The sequence below is a fragment of the Triticum urartu genome, chromosome 6 (assembly GCF_003073215.2).
Source record: "Triticum urartu cultivar G1812 chromosome 6, Tu2.1, whole genome shotgun sequence".
Lineage (NCBI taxonomy): Eukaryota > Viridiplantae > Streptophyta > Magnoliopsida > Poales > Poaceae > Triticum > Triticum urartu.
Genome location: NC_053027.1, coordinates 551,620,296 through 551,637,007, shown reverse-complemented (window position 1 = coordinate 551,637,007; position 16,712 = coordinate 551,620,296). Strand labels below are relative to the sequence as shown.

General features: G+C 45.9%; 1 pseudogene; it reads left to right on the top strand.

The window, feature by feature from the left end:
- LOC125516996 overlaps positions 1–14,581 on the top strand; it is a 40,594-nt pseudogene extending 26,013 nt beyond the window's left edge.
- The last annotated feature ends 2,131 nt before the right edge of the window (positions 14,582–16,712 follow it).

The window sequence follows — 16,712 nt, the reverse complement described above, 5'->3', positions numbered from 1 at the left end:
TGATACCTACGCAACGCGAGCGTTGCACTGGACTTGTCAAATTTACCTCTAACATCACCCACAGAATCATCTCTTATGAATCTATCCAACAGCTAGGACCAACCTCAATCTCTCCTTGGGCGTGGCTCTCGCAAAAATCTGTAGAGCCAGCCTCAGGTGCGCCTTCACCAGAGCATCCTCCGCCATCGCGTGCTCTCAAGTACACATGGCCTTTGGGAGTCACCAATGGAGTCAGTGCCGCGCGTGGCGATCCTCTGGGGTTCATCGCCTTTGCCGGTAATGGATATACTGAAATGGCACCCGCATCCTCGTAGATCTCCTGCCCCTGAGCAACCCAAAGACCCACGCAGGAGGCCGGGGCTCGCACGAGTGGTGGTTTGACGATGAGGGGGTAGTGGCTAGGAATCTTGTCGGAAAGGACGGGAACACGGTATGGTGGTAGAGGGGTCGATGGTGGAGTGAGATTGCTCACGAGAGGCCGAGTTTCTCGGTCACCTCAGGATATGTATTACATTAGAGTATAAATTCCTATTCACAAATCACGATCCAATTTCTTCCATAAGAAAACTCTCCAAAACACTTCACAACTCATTTGGCACCTCTCATTTCATTTCATTTGGTTGAAATGAAATCTATGCTGGGACTTCATTTGGTTGAATCTCGATTCCAAATCCAAACATCATGTTTGGGTGACAGTGACACTACAATTTATCAATTGAAATGATATGCATATCTTGTTTGGATACCATTTTGGCAATAATTCATTAACCCGGGCCAAGGTTACCTTGGAACGAGACAGACATAGTCTTTCCGAAATTTAAAATCCAACTAGTATAAAGGGTTGCATCACACAATCATAAGTAGCTCCATAAAGAAAAATCTACATAATCAAATTACAACCGCCATGAACAAGTTGCAACACACAATCATAAGCATTTCCATAAAGAAAAGTCCACATAATCAAATTACAGTTGTCACGAACAATTTGTAGCACACAATCATAAGCACCTCCATACAGCAAAATCCAAATAATCAAATTACAACTACCATTTTATAGTTTGTGGCTTGACTTGAGATGCATCCAAGTAAGGCTTGATGAGTGTTGAATTTGTGTCTTCTTTTTGTCCTGCAAATATGATGAGAACCATGTAAGCAAATTATTAAATGCAAAGTTGGAGGAAGCAAAAAAAAGTCACATCAATATTTTAGTTGCATTTATTGTAAAGAAATAGTAACGCTAAGAACAAGTTCAAGTACTTAAGCTAATAAAGGGAAGATTTAAATTGCACCAAATCCAACGGTAAGATTTGAAAAATATTTAGTACTACTTGTCATGAAAAAATGATCTGAACCTGAACCTGAGCAAGAATCTAGCAACTCATGCTCTATTATAACGGGTTTTATCCAAACGCATAACTAAAATTACACGTGAAATTTATCGTGCAAGGCCTTTATGTTTCGGTGCATTAATAGAAAGGGAAACTACATGTGAACTTTTCATAACAACATGCACTATCAACAAGCACCCACCGCTGCCCCACGTGGGGGAGGAGCAGCCGACAGGGCAGGCGACGGCGTTGGGGAGGCACGGATTGCGCAGGCCGCTTATCGGAGCTGCACACATGCCGGAAGGGGCAAGCGTCGGCATCCGAGCTGCGGTTGTGGCGAGGGTGCAGATCCGGAACTGCCCCTAATCTCCACCTTGGACCGCTCCAAGGCGATGCGGAGGGCAGGCTCATAGTCCGGATCCAGCTCAGAGCCGGAGCGGCTGCCGGAGCTCGACATTGCGCCGGATTCGATCGAAATCGATACGGGGAGAGGAGAGGACGGAGCGAGAGAGGAGAGTGAGTGAGATCGGGTTTCGGAGCGATGAGCTAGATGTTTTTTTTTGCGGGACAGACGTGGGGTCGGTGGTGGACCGGGCTTGTCAGGCAGACGCGCCTGGGTGTGCCCGGACCACCCGATATCCGCCCCATATTTTGGGTGGATATGAGGGGTGCCGGCCAGCCTGGGCGTTTGAGACCCGTTTGAGGCGTCCTTCTGGGTCAAAATATCATGACCAGTCAGTGACCGGGCGAGTGGCCCGGACGTTTGAGACTGGTTTGGGGCGCTCGACTGTAGATGCTCTAAGCCTCGGCCTTCACATGCTCTTGAGCACACATGGCTTCCTCCCCATAGATCTCCTGCCCCAGAGCAACCCAAGACCCACGCCGGAGCTCGCACGAGTGGCAGCTTGACGGTGAAGGGGTAATGGCTAGGAATCTTGACCGTAATGCGGGCACTGGTCAAGGGGTGAATGGCGAAGTGAGAGCCCTCGTGAGAGAGGTTTTATCCCATTTCTTCCAAAAAAATCAAAACAGTTATTTTTTTGAATTTCAAACCTGATTTTTCTGTGTTTTTGCCAATCTAATATCAGCAATATAAATCAAAGAAGTAAGAAAAGAATCTACCTAATCCAATGGTGGGCCATAGACCCAGGCGTGTGACACCGTCCCCTGGCTCGGCTCACGGCTCACCTAGCCGCTGGGTAGTTCCTCCAGCCGACAGGCCCGCCCGCTCCACCGTTCCACCGCCGACCCGCAACCAATACAGAATCAGCAACCGCAATACAGCCGACGCCCGCACCGCCGACCACCAGCCCGCCGTCGCCGCCCCTTCCCCCCTTACTTCGCCTTCTTCCAGACCGGCCGGGCGCTCCTTCGCCACCTCTACGCCTACGATGTGGCCTGCGCCGCGCACTGGGAGGCGCTCGCCGCGCCAGAAGCTCGCGCGGCGCCGGCAGCCGTTTCCGCGTCCCTCGCCACGCCCGCAGCGAACGGGAGGGCCCTCGCGCACAACCTCGTCGCGCTAGCCCAGAGCATCAGGGCGCACGCGGAGTCGCTCCCCCCGCACGAGGCCGCGCTCGCCCACGCCTTCACGGCGCTCGCCCACGCCTTCACCGAGCACGCCCAGCGCCTCGCCGCGGACGCGAACGGCCTCACCGGGTACGCCGCGGGTCGCCGCACGTTTGCCGAAATAAGGGGCCTCGCCGCCGCGAACGCCGACTCCCACACCGTGCGAGCAGCGGCCCGCGCCGCGGGTCGCCGCACGTCTGCCGAAATCACGGGCCTCGGCGTGGTCGCGCCCGCCGCGCCCGCTCCCCTGGGGCCGCAGCAGCAGGGGCCTTTGCCAAACCAGCACGCCCGAAAGGTATTTCTTGATTTCTTCCCCGTTGGTCTCTTGAGTTCTTCTGCATTGGTTCTTTTGAAATTTTGATCCGCAGACTGCAAGAACACAGTGCATTTTGTAGATTTGGCCAGTTTTGTTTTATAGATCTTTCCTCGAAGGCTTTTTCATCTATTTTTCTTGTATCTTTGTGCGGGAGCTTTTTCAGTGGGCACGAGCCTTCGAGGATTTGGGCGTGGGGGAGGATGAGGACGACCCCTCGTAGAGTTGCAGTCTGAAGAAAAGGTAACTTGTTGCAGTCTGGAAAAACAGTTAACTGAATCTGCTGCAGTCTGAAACTGTTAGGAGTTGGCAATTGTCTAAAACCGTTGTAGATAATCTAAGAGTATGTTACTGTGGGGAACAGATCATTTCACAAGTAACATGCTTGCATTCAACATTGACGTGGAAAGTGTTGTTTCATACATGTTCTGATTCAGATATGGAAAGTGTTGATTTCATGTTTGATTCAGATATGGAAAGTGTTGGCTTCACAAGTAACATGTTTACAGTCATTTCATGTAAGGGAGAAACAGATTTTATATCCTTCATTATTGCACACGAGTTTGGTACACACCGGCTTACTCAAAATATTCCGTTAATAGATAGACTTAGACGTGCAGGTCACCGTCATGCGTGGATGATCGACAGTTGAGTAATTAGCAAACTCGTGGTGTGCATTTTACTTGTATAAGTCGTGCTTTTGCGGCTGCATGCATATAGCATTTCAACAATTCAAAGTGTTTAAAGGAAACAAAAATAAAATTCAAGATGAACACGCAATTATTTGCAGATCAATAGTGTGCTCGTGTTTAAAGAAAACAAAAAATAAATTAATTGATTTTTGCAGCACATATATAAAAAAACTTCTGGCTTAAAAATCTATATAAAATGCATGTTCTAAGTTCACAAAAATTATTCTTTCTTATGTATGATGTATGTAATTTATGCATGGGACTTATAAAATACACAGTCAGACCAGTGTTCCATCGGTGTTAAAAAAACAAGTGTTTGATCGAGACTTAGAGGGTGCTTAGATCAAAACATTCCATACTGTGCGAATAACACGGCAATTTTTTAGTTTTCATTTGTTGCTTTGTTGGGCTTAGCGAACAGAGTGGTAATGATGTGTTTCTCTATTTATAACTTTATAATAGTTGGTTCCTGGTCTAGACGCCACGTAAGCACACGATACGGCTGAATATGGGAGAAGTGATCGTATTTGCACGGTCGCACAAGTTTGATGACCGAAATCACGTACTTTACAAGTTTATGCACCAAACTGACCACCACGTGCAAGTTTTATGACTCCTAGTGTGTTTACCTCTCTAGACAATTCAGTTCCTCTATTTGGTCCTATTTGCTGCCATTTTTTTTGTAAAGATAGTAAATCAAGTTCAATCAGCTGATTTCAGTTCCTTGCATATTATATTGCTTCAGGTTTTGTCTTGTTCATTGATTATTAAGGTCTCACCTGACTGCGTTATTATTGGTTCTTTGCAGAGTAAAGCAAGATCAATTCGGACTCCTGACAGTTCACCTCTTCGGAATTTGACCTGCTTATACACGATGACCAGATTTTGGTATATAGATAGATAGAATCAGGTTTAGAAAACTCAGCAGCTGTGTGTTCAGAAAATCCAGCAAGCTTTGATACTGTTTGTCCTTGCGGTTCTATGATTCAGAACTGCTCGATTCGAAGTGTGAAATGGTGGAACAAGTTTGTAGTGATGGTGATTGTTGCAATGTCGCTCTTCTGACATTCATATCTGTTACGCCATTGCTAATGTTTCCCGGAAGATGTTCTTGATGATGATGCATTCCTGTTTGATGGATGCATTTTACATAAATGGAGTGTAGTGCTTCTTGCTGTGAACTAATGATGTTGATGGCTTCTCTAACGGTTCAACATATGCACACTTTATTTCATTGTCTTTCTATATTCAGTCCAAGTGTTGTGTTTATTTAGCAAATAGAGACTGTAACTATCTGATTTTCTCTGTCTGCAATCCTATATTTTTCAGTCTGAATATAAACACTCTGTTTTTCTCCATCTGTAAATAGGGAATTAAACACTCTGTTTTTCTCTATCTGCAAATAGAGAAATAAACACTATGCTCTTCTCTGTATGCAATCCTATATTTTTCAATGTTTCTTCAGTCATCTGACTATTCAGCCACCTTTCCGTCTTGTTTATAGTCCTCTGTACCTCTATCTCCGGTTCTTCAGTATTCAGTCTTTTTTTGGAATATCAGTTTTTTTAGTGTTTCTTTAGTCCCATTTATGTTTTGTTTTTCTGCCTCCAGGTTTGGTTATGGATATTAGGACAATCACCTTTAGATGTAGGGTCTTGCTGTCTGTTTTTCAACACGGGAGGAAACTCTGTTCTTAGGGAAGACTCAAGATAGCAATGGATATGCTTATCACCTTCCATTTCATTATTTAAGCGCTCAAGTTTTATATTAAAATCTTTTTGCACCTAAGCATTTGTCTCGAATTCAGTTTTTGTTTGTGATAAAATCAGTCTGTCTTGTTTTTGCAAGTTTGTTAATTGCATAATTATGGATTTTACCTTTTGCCTGGGAAGATCATCCGACATTTAGTTTCTTTCAGCTCTACTCCTTATCAGTTATAGGAGGGCCCGTGAACAGTGTGTGGTGGGGCAGAAGTTAAAACATGACCCGTTATGTTTTTTGTGGATCTGTTTATTTTTTTCTGAAAAAAATTCCTTATTTGATATTATCTTAAAATCTGCTTTCTTATTTGACACTGTAAAATTTTTTTTTCCCTATTTGACACAAGTTCTAAATTTTATTCCCTATATGACATTTCCGTCCATTTTGAGCCTAAATGACACTTGAAAAGACTTTTTTGCTCCTCGTATGGTATGTGTGTGGGGGGCAATAGCGCACACACGCAACATCAGGTGCGAGGGCAGGAGCACACACGCAACAACACATACACATGCACCAACACACACACGCGCACACACACGCAACAACACGCACGCGCACGTGCACACACACACACACGCACACACACACGCAACAACACGCACGCGCACGTGCACACACACACACATACACACGCCGCAACACACACGCACGCGCACACACACGCAGCAACACACATGCACGCGCACACACACGCAGCAACACACATGCACGCGCACACACACGCAGCAACACACACACACACGGAACAGCAGCACACACGCAGGCAGCACATAGGCACGCAACAGCACACACACACGCGCGCACGTACACACGCAGCAGCACACATGCACACACACATGCAGCAGCAGCACACATGTGCGCGTGCACCCACACACGCAATAGCACACACGCGCGCACACACACATACCGCATGAGGGGCAAAATCGTCTTTTCAGGTGTCATTTAGGCTTAAAATGGACGGAAGTGTCGTATATGGAATAAAATTTAGGACTGGTATCAAATAGGGAAGAAAAACTTTTTCAGTGTCAAATAAGGAACCAGATTTTGAGACAATGTCAAATAAGGAATTTTCTCTTTTTTCGGAGCATCCAGATGCAGACACGTGCCAGCATCTGATAGGAGCAGAAATTCGACTGAAAACCAAATGAAAAACAGTTAGACTGTTGGTTAGGCACTCTCTCTTCTTTTGTTGTCTTGTTTTAACAAGGTGAGATCAGTGATCTGCTGGAACGGTTGCAGTAGTACATGTGGCATGATGCCTAAGTGCTTAATTCACATAAGATTCACCGAGATGCTCTCTTCAGTATCAGAAGGTGGTCTGAGTCCCTGCCTCTACTTCATTTAGCCTTCACAACCGTTTTTTGAATATAAGGTAGAGATCGCTACCTTTCTTTAAAAAAAGGCAAATGTTATGAAATCATTTATTTTTCTTTGGAAAAAGGGTGACCCCAGCCTCTGTTGGAAATATTAGCACTTTTTCGATTAATCTAATCTACGAGTAAACAGTAAACATGGCAAATATGGTATGCATCTCATACCGATACCTAAACATGGCAAATACTGACCGCCACCTGGGCCAATAGCTCGCAAACTTCTTGGCCAAGATTGAACGGCTGTCCAAATTGCCCCAATGGTAGAACAACAACATATGAAAGATCCATCATATTCGAGATTTTAACTAAGCACATCAACTGAAACTAATATGAGGACTTGGACTTGTGCATAAATCAATTGCATCTCAAATGCAAATCAAATGATGAATTGGCCTCATCACATATTCATGATCCATTTTGTTTGCTAATGAGTTGGAGAGGGCAGACTTTAAAAAAAACACATGACAAACTTATTTTAGATAGGACACACGTTTAGATAAATCACCGGAGATTTCTAGTCTTAAACAACTACATACACATAATATTTCCTAAGCAAAGAGAGACTGTAATGTACTATATGCTGTAGGTTGACGGTGTCATCATGATCAAGTTGTAGGTTGACGGTGGCGAGCACTCCCCAAAGATGAACAAATTACCGGAGTTGCTCGATGGCGCTAATTTTTGCCAATGCGCATACCCACGCCTCACCGCAAAGCTCAAAATAAACCTTCCTTCGCTTCCTGGTGGCGGTCTTGAAGAGATCCGGGGCGAGGTGTTTGCATGGGCCGCTACCCGTCTAGTTGTCATGCCAGAAAAGCACCTTCCTTCCATTTCTAGGGCAATTGTATAGGCATGAAAAAGTTTCATATCAGCGTCATGACATGCTTTGATCCCACCCAAGGTGTATTGGGGACATTGCATTCAAACCAGCATGGCCAGTGAAGCCGAAGATCCCTTCTGAATCTCTCCAAGCCTGCAAATGCTAACCCGCGAATATCATCCCATGATGAGTTCAACGAGAGGCCTGCACCCATATTTGATTATTCTCCTCACCACCATTTCATCATCATTGTTCCAAGGAAATGCTTGCTGCTCGACCATCTCCCAATCCCAAAGTCCATTGTATCGAACATGATCATCATCCTTGAGCAGGATAACACGTTGCAACGATGTGCACACGCTCACCACATACTTCAAAAACCATATGTGGCGCTGCAAGAATCCAGTAATGGCCAGCTCCCTGAGGCAGTGATGGCGCTGAAGCGCCTCAAGTGAGCTCATTCTCATGCTCCCGTAAGTTGGCTCCTCCTCCGAGCAAGGCACATGAATGTGCAGGACCTCGAGTGAGGGCGCGGCCAACAGGAGGCCACGTGGCCATGTGATGTTCCAATTCGCAGGCAGATCGGCCACAAGGAGCTTTTTCAGGTTGAGCAATGGCTTGGCCGGTGGAGTGGGCACCATCCATCTTCTCAGCCCGGCAAAGCGGAGGATGAGATTCGTCATGGTAGGGGGCATGCCGATGATGTAATGGCCGAAGTGATCCGTACACCGCTTTGGAACTATCCAGCTTTCTGTCGCGAATGTGAGGTTAGTGTGCGTGAGGCTGGGGACCAAGTCGAATATGAGTCTATAAGTGTCGGTTAGGCAGCACGCCAGGCTGACAAGCATTGGAAGGTGGCGCAGCTCGGTCGCCATGAACTTGCACTGGTCGAGGATGAGCTCCCTGATCTGTGAACACGGCGCGTCCACCACCACATAGTCCTGTGCACAGCAACAGGATATCAGGTGAAGCACCTGCAGCCTCGTGCACTCAGTGAACACCCTCTGATACACGTCAACGGGCGTGGAAGCGGCCATCTCTCGCAGGACCAGCGTGGTGGGAGCGTTGTAGCTATGCAGCGGCGGGAGCATGCAGTAGTTACCCAGCGTCAAGCTGCGAAGGCCGTCCTTGAGGCAGTCGTGGTCGTGAGGAAAGCGGTATGGCAGCGCTTGAAGGACATGGCAGGAAGCTTGCCTGGCAACGACCTCCAGATCCTCCACTCCCCATGCGCCTACCGCGGCGGTGATCAGGCGGTCGAGGACGCAGCCGCCATCTTGTGTCTGGAAGAACTCCAGACGCAGGGTCTTGGCGCGCCGACGTGCGTCGCCGTCAGCAGGGCCACGGTCCGCTTCCAAGAATCCAGTGATGCCGTCGACGAACGCGGCGATCGTGTCGAATTCGCAGCGCGCCATGAGACGGTCCAGCATCTCGGCCAGGAACGTGTCACGCGGCATGTTGCGCCGGCGGAGGGCGACGGTCCGGTGGTACTCAGGCGGGATCACGTCGCTGATCCTGAAGTGGAGCTCCGGCAGATCACGAGGGATGTGCGCCCAACGTCTGGCCAGGACGGCGGTGGACAGCGCGGTGAGGGTGTCCAGCCTACGTACTATGAGGCGGACGAGATCGTCGGGTAGTGCGCTGAGGCGGTCCTCGCCGTCGACGCCGGCCGTGCCCGCGCGTGGTCGCACGCGACGCAACATTGGCATGGCAGCAGGCATGGAATTGGAAGTCGGGTAAAGGGGACTTGTTGGGGCTTGATCTGTGCCGTCATCTCCCGCCGTCGTCTCTTCCCGTCGTTGAGCTCGTCTGCGCCTCTCCAGCCGGTATGTCCCAGTCTCCCTCACTCTCCTCCTTCTCTTGCCACTAGGGTTAGGTTTAGGGCGTTGCTGCCGCCGCTGGGCCTAGTGTACGCCCACCCCAAGCCACCGCTAGGGCTAGGGTTAGGGCGCCGCCGAGGTGCCGACAGTAGGGTTAGGTCGCCGCCGCCTCTAGCCTAGGGTTAGGGCGCCGCCGCCGGTAGGGTTAGCTTGCCGCCATCGGTTAATTTTAATTAGGTGGTGATCAAATGTTTTCTATATATAGTTCTGCAGGTTCCCAGGTCCATCATTTTTCCACTTACTCCTCGCCGCCACCGCCAACTTGGAATGCCCATTTGCATCTGGAATATTCCCGGGTCCAGCATTTGTCCACTTAATTCTTCTGGAGGTAATATCACAGGTGGTGCTTAAATTTGCCACCGATGTTCATTTTAGTGCCTGAAGTTAAAAAATACACCAAACTGGTTTTAAAACTTGGCACAAGCGTGTAAATATGGTGCTAATCCTATTAGTAGATGTTTTTATGCTGACATGGCACCGTAGTTCGCTTAGCATGCACAGACAACCTCGCCCTAGCAAACTGGAACTATTGGTCAGTATGCCATACGTTTTCTCGTGCCTGTTAATGAAAACAGATCCTTTTTCTTAGAATAATGAAAACATTTCTTTCTTTCTTTTAGATAAAGAGACACGTACGTGGGTTTTAATCGGCTCAGCAGTGCAGCCCAGTTTGCGCATGTTAGTTTCATTTAGAATTTTGTAAAAATGTTTGTAAATTATAATCACAGTAATAAAAATATTCACATATTTGTTTTAAATGTATCCTATAAATAAAATGGTATTTCTAATTATAAAAATGGCTGTAAAATTTAGAATTATATAAATATTTTCTATACTACAATTCATAAATATTATTTTAACTACATAAACCTTTTAATAGTTACATGTACATTTTTACGATTCATATTGTTTAACAAATTTTCAATAATGTAAAATGTTCATAAATATGCAAAATTTAAAATTTTAGTTTATAAAAAATATTCACTCCAGACTATAGTTTAATTATAAAAAAATATGAATATATGACACGATGAAAGTTATACACATGTTTCTCGCAAAAAAAGAAAGTTATACACATGTGAATATTAATAAAAATGTTTCTACTTATCATTTTTTCCATTTAAGCATAATCCAAGCATGCATAATCTTTTGGAATTTACTCAAAAAATTAAGTTTTTTATAATTATTTTTTCATATACTAAACAATTTAGAAAATTTATTTACTAAAAGCTTTAACTATAAATCACATGTAAATAGCTGACTATTTTTTAATTACATGAACATTTTAGTTATTTAACTTATATGTATTTATAAAAAATTTGAAGCACAAATATTTGAAATGTATTTTTATTACTGTGATTATAATTAACAATATTTTTTACAAATTTCTAAATCAAACTAACATGCGCAAACTGGGCTGCACTGCAGCAGGCCATTAAAACCCACTAACGTGTTTCTTTATCTAACAAAATAGGAAATGTTTTCATTATTCTAAAAAAAGGATATGTTTTCATTAACAGGCACGAGAAAACGTATGGGCGAGTAGTTCCAGTTTGCTAGGGCGAGGTTGTCTGTGCATGCTAAGCGAATTACGGTGCCATGTCAGCATAAAAACGTCTACTAATAGGATTAGCACCGTATTTGCACGCTCGTGCCAAGTTTTAAAACCAATTTGATGTATTTTTCAACTTCAGACACTAAAGTGAACATCGGTGGCAAGTTTAAGCACCACCTGTGATATTGGTATAGTTCAGGAAGATATTAACTTTTTTATGAATTGTTTCAGATGTTGATCGGTGATGGGGCAAAGCTCGTCCGAGATGCCTTTGAGCTGGCAAAGGAGAAGGCCCCCTACATTATTTTTATTCATGATATTGATGCAATTGGAACAAAGCGTTTTGACACGTGCATTTTGCATTTTTTTCATTGTACACTAAGCATTGCGAGTTTTCAGTTTAGTTTAGCGTGAATGCTTAGTGTCTCTTTACGTCTGTTGATCTATTATGGTTGAAGTATGTCTCGCAATGTTGTTACTCTTCTTTTTTTTAATTTGGCGAATTGCTGATGAAAACCATGCTATAATCTTTGTACAAAGAAAGTCAGTTAGTATCCCTGCAAGTCGACCACTCCTTCAACCTTCTATTTCATATGTAAAATAAAAAAACTGTTCATGATTTTATACTTCAGAGATATTTTTTTTGAAAAGGAGGATGTACCCCCGGCCTCTGCATCTAGACGATGCATGCCGCTATTTTATTAATTATTCACAAAGACCATACAAACTAATACAACAGTAAGCCTGAAGCCACCATGTAGGCAACACTTGTTGCTACTCCTATCCCCTTGATGAAGGGGTGTCGAATGTCCGAGCCAAATACCAAACAAATATCGCATCAAAGCCTAACATCTAAAGCCGGATGCCCCAGCCCAACCACATACCAGGACTAGGTCATACACCAGACCGACTCACTCTCAGAGGCTGTTGCCGCCATCTTCCACTAGTCCATCTCCGGAGCAGGAACTGACGCATCGACCTTGCCTGCCCTGTCGTCGATGCCACCACGGCGCCAGACAACGCCACCATCCTGCATGTATCCATCCACACGCACCTGTCGCCGAACCTCCGCAGCGCCATGCCGCTGGGGTCCGCCATCAGCCTTGTGGTAGATGTAGCACCGCTCCTTCTCTTGTCCACTCTAGCCAACACTTGCTCCAAAATGATGCTCCCAGGAGGGACAACGACATCGAAGGTGCCATCATCGTCCGATTCGGTAGACCTAGATCTAGGGTTTCCTCCGGAGCATTACGAGTGGGGTGCCATGACCTGCAACAACGATGCCTCGGGAAGGGAACGACGTCACGGATGCCGCCATCGTCCGCCATGACCGTAGTCAGCGCGATTTTCACCAGACGTCACGACCCCCTCGATCTCGCAGCTGACTGGAACCGTACGGAACCTCGTCGTGAAGACGAAAGCCGCCGTCGGCACACCGGCAGGGAGCCTCCAGCCGCCCCTCACCGGTTCCTCCACACGCCGCCGGTGGGCAAAAACCACGCCGGGGCAGAACTGGACGGGGCTCTAGATCCGCGGCTTTCGCCGCCACCCATCTCCAGGCACATACTCCACCGAGGGGAAGAGCACCATGCCGGCCATGGATCTGGCCGCTGCCGCACAGGCAAGGGCGCCGCCCTACCTGCTGCTCACGGATCCAACGCCGGAGTCGCCTATGCCGCCTCCGGGAGATCCGGCAGCACACCACCTGCCCTAACGCTTTGGTGTCGGGCACGCCGCCACTACGGACTTGGCCGGCGGCAACGGCGGCAGGAGAGGAGACGGAAGGGGCCTGGCGTCGCTAGGGTTTGGGTCCCCTAGCGTCGCCCAGGGGAGGCGACGTGAGGGGGTGAAGGATTGAAGGGTTATGTGTGATAGATGGGCCTGCACTAACTGACCGAGATAAATACATCTTAACAACTTTCAGCATATGCTGCACATACATATGTGATGAATGCAGTGTAAATATATTGCTTACTTGCAACTAGATATGATTTTTTACCGGGAAGTATATAATGATATTGTTTGTATTTTTCTATTTGACTACAGTGAAGTTGCTTGTGACAGAGAAGTGCAACGAACTATGTTGGAGTTGCTGAATCAGCTAGATGGATTTAGCAGTGATTAGAGGATAAAGGTCAGCATGCCCTAATATTCGTCTCTCTACTCTGAATGCATGCAAGCTCAACCTGTAAAGATAATTTGTTTGGTCCTGATGGTCTGGCCTAGCTAGTTGTTTTGAGAACAGTAATTTGATAAAATATATTTTTTATTTCATTGTTTAATGAGTAGCCACAAATTGGCTTCAGTTGGCCATGATTCGAGAGATGATTAATACTCCCTCCGTCCGGAAATACTTGTCATCAAAATGGAGAAAAGGGGATGTATCTAGATGTATTTTAGTTCTAGATACATCTCCTTTTATCCATTTTGATGACAAGTATTTTTGGACGGAGGGAGTACCTGATAAATGTTTATTATTCCTTTTTGCTTAACGCATTGTTGTTGTGTGACTTACAGGTGATAGCTGCAACAAATTGGGCAGATATTGTCGATCCTGCGTTATTCCGTTCTGGTCGCCTGGACCGAAAGATTGAGTTCCCTCATCAAGAAGCAAGAGCTAGAATTTTGCAAGTATGTCTCCTGAAATCTGGGAAATGCCAGTAGCTCTTGTTGCAAAAATTGCTGACGTTTTTTGGTTTTGTGGACTAAAAGAAGTTTGTTCTGTGTTATATCTTGTAGATTCACTCAAGAAAGATGAACGTACATCCTGATGTGAAGTTCGAGGAGCTGGCTCGTTCTACTGATGATTTCAACGGTGCACTGCTGAAGGCTCTTTGTGTGGAAGCTGGCATGCTTGCCCTACGCAGGGACGCTACATAGGGTTGTGCTGACTTTTTTTTTGCCACATTGAGTTTGCTGTGGAAGTATCACTTTATTGGTAGATTGATTAGGATCTTGGGTATCAGAAAATAAGTTCTAAATAAATCAACATTAGGTCTATGGTATATTCAGCATGAAGTGAACAGCCTGAAATATAATACATTATACAATGATAATCATAGTGGAGTATAATACAGTACTCCATATATAATATGCTGCTTTGATATCTCGAAGCATTTTTTGTGGCTTGGTAGTTTGTACCATCAATTTTGTTGAGTTGACTGCCTGAAGTGCATTTCCTCAGGAAGCATGTTTAACTGTTATTTTTGCTCATGCGGGTGATCCATGAAGATTCCAACGAAGGCATTATCCAGGTGCAAGCAAAGAAGAAGTCCAGCTTGAATTATTACGCTTAGTTTCCCTTAAGTAATCAGAACACTTGGTCCTGTGATGACCGTTCTTTTCTATCAGTGTTTGATTCGATGAAATGATTGCTATAATTTGTCCCGTGTTCATGAGGGTTTGAGTTAACAGTAGTTTGTTTTTGACAACATCTGGGACACCCTGTAGACTCCAATTTTTTTTTCTATTAGTGTGTTATCGCTATAATTTGTTCCCTGTTAATGAGAGTTTGGGTTAACAGTAGTTTGTTTTGCTGTTGACCTGCGTTGGAGGGATAAGTCTTCAACGAAAAATTATGTGGTCTGTCAAGACAACCTCCCTCTGGGTCACCCTGCAGAGGGCAGGTCAGTTGGTTGGCGCTCTGGCCCAGAGGTCAGTTGCAACGGTACGAGCCGATGTCACATATCCTGTTCAAGCGAGGACATTCGGAAAATCGCCGCGCCTTGCTTTATAAGCTGGTCAAGCTTCCTGCAAACTAGCGAGGTGGGACTAATATTTCGACGCACGAGCAGCCGAGCAGCGACTCGGCGCGAGCCGGAAAGCCCAGCTCAGACTAGCCGATCTGAGAAATACTGCTAGCACTCAAAGAGAGATAGAGAGAGACTGCTGAGAGCAGCACCCTGGAGATTTTGTATATACTTTTGCGTTTTTTCTCCATGTTTATAACCTTATACCAAATAAAAAAACTCTTAAGATCAAAAGCAAAAAACGAAAAACCTCTTAGCTCATAGAAAAAAACCAATGATCTACATGAAAAAGTTTTGTATTATCAATGTGAACATCTTCGAAGTTTGGGCCATCACCATCCGATCTCATCTCGAGGGCCGAAACTATACTCAAAGTACTAAAATTTGATATTCAGAGTATTATTCAGCCAATTAAGCCTCCAAGACGGCCTCAAATGATTTGTACACGAATTGTCTTCGTCTCGTTGAAACGGCCGATTTTAATATAAAATGGCCTCAATCCGCGATCATATGTAAAAGTTAAAGCCATCTGAATACGGCCCTGTCACGAGCCAAAACTGGCCCGCCCCATCAGACATCATGGATAGCGCGAGTAACAGTTTGTCTTGCGCAAATGATTCGGCCTTGAAAATTGCCTCAAATCGGAACACGCTCAACATGAAAGTTGTTCGCCTCGTCGATACGGTTAAATTTGCTTTTGGGTGCATCTTCATCCGAGGTTGTTTGTGGCCGATGAGTGTCAAAAACCAAACTGATGTCTTAGACTTGCCTAAATCCGAGTTCGGTTAATTTTGAAAAGATTGGACGGGATTTGGAGTCCTTTTCTTGCACGGGAAGTCCAGACGCCTCATAAATAGATGAGAGGTGATAGCGGATTGAACAACACACAATCGGACAAATCATCTATCACTTTTTATCTTTTATGTTTTCTTCTTAACCCTAGTTCTTCTTCTTTTCGTTCTTCTCTCGTTCTTCGTTTGCAGGGCGGCGATCCACGAGGCCCTAGGGGCGACCATGTCGATCTAGGGCAGTCCATAGCCACCACGCGCCTTGACGGGGTCCCTCCCAGGCATGTGGAGTTTTGGGTCATCAAAAGCGCCCGCTGGATTGCTTGCGTACCGTGCTTCCGGACGGGTCTCCTTCGACGTGAGCCGCGGTGCATCACCCTCGATGTTGGAGGTACACGGTGACGTATTCGTGTGCGAACAGACACACAAAGAAGAGAAGAGATCATAGCCTCGTACCAAACACGTTGCATGGCAGGGCAGGGGTTTATTAGAGCATCTACAACAGGAGCCCTTATATTCGCCCCGGACCGGTCATTACCCGGAAAAAGAAGAGCCACACAATCGGATATGGCAAATTCGGCCAAGTGTCCGGGTGAACCGGCACTCCCATACCCGACCCATGTTGGGGCAGTTATGGGACGCCTGGATGCACCCGAGTGCCTGCCACGCCAGACTCATCACAAGGGCCCATGCGAAAAGACGTAGAAACCATTGATTCGACTGACACCTCCTCTGATTTTCAATGAGGACACATTCATGTTGTCGTGTGACGCCGCTGGGGCGTGCCACCGGAGGGACCAAGCGCGGCTATTTAAGCCAGAGAATAGAAGCCCAACCTTAGCCTGTCCAAGGATCTCATAGACCTACTAGTTTGATGTGGGAAATCCCTC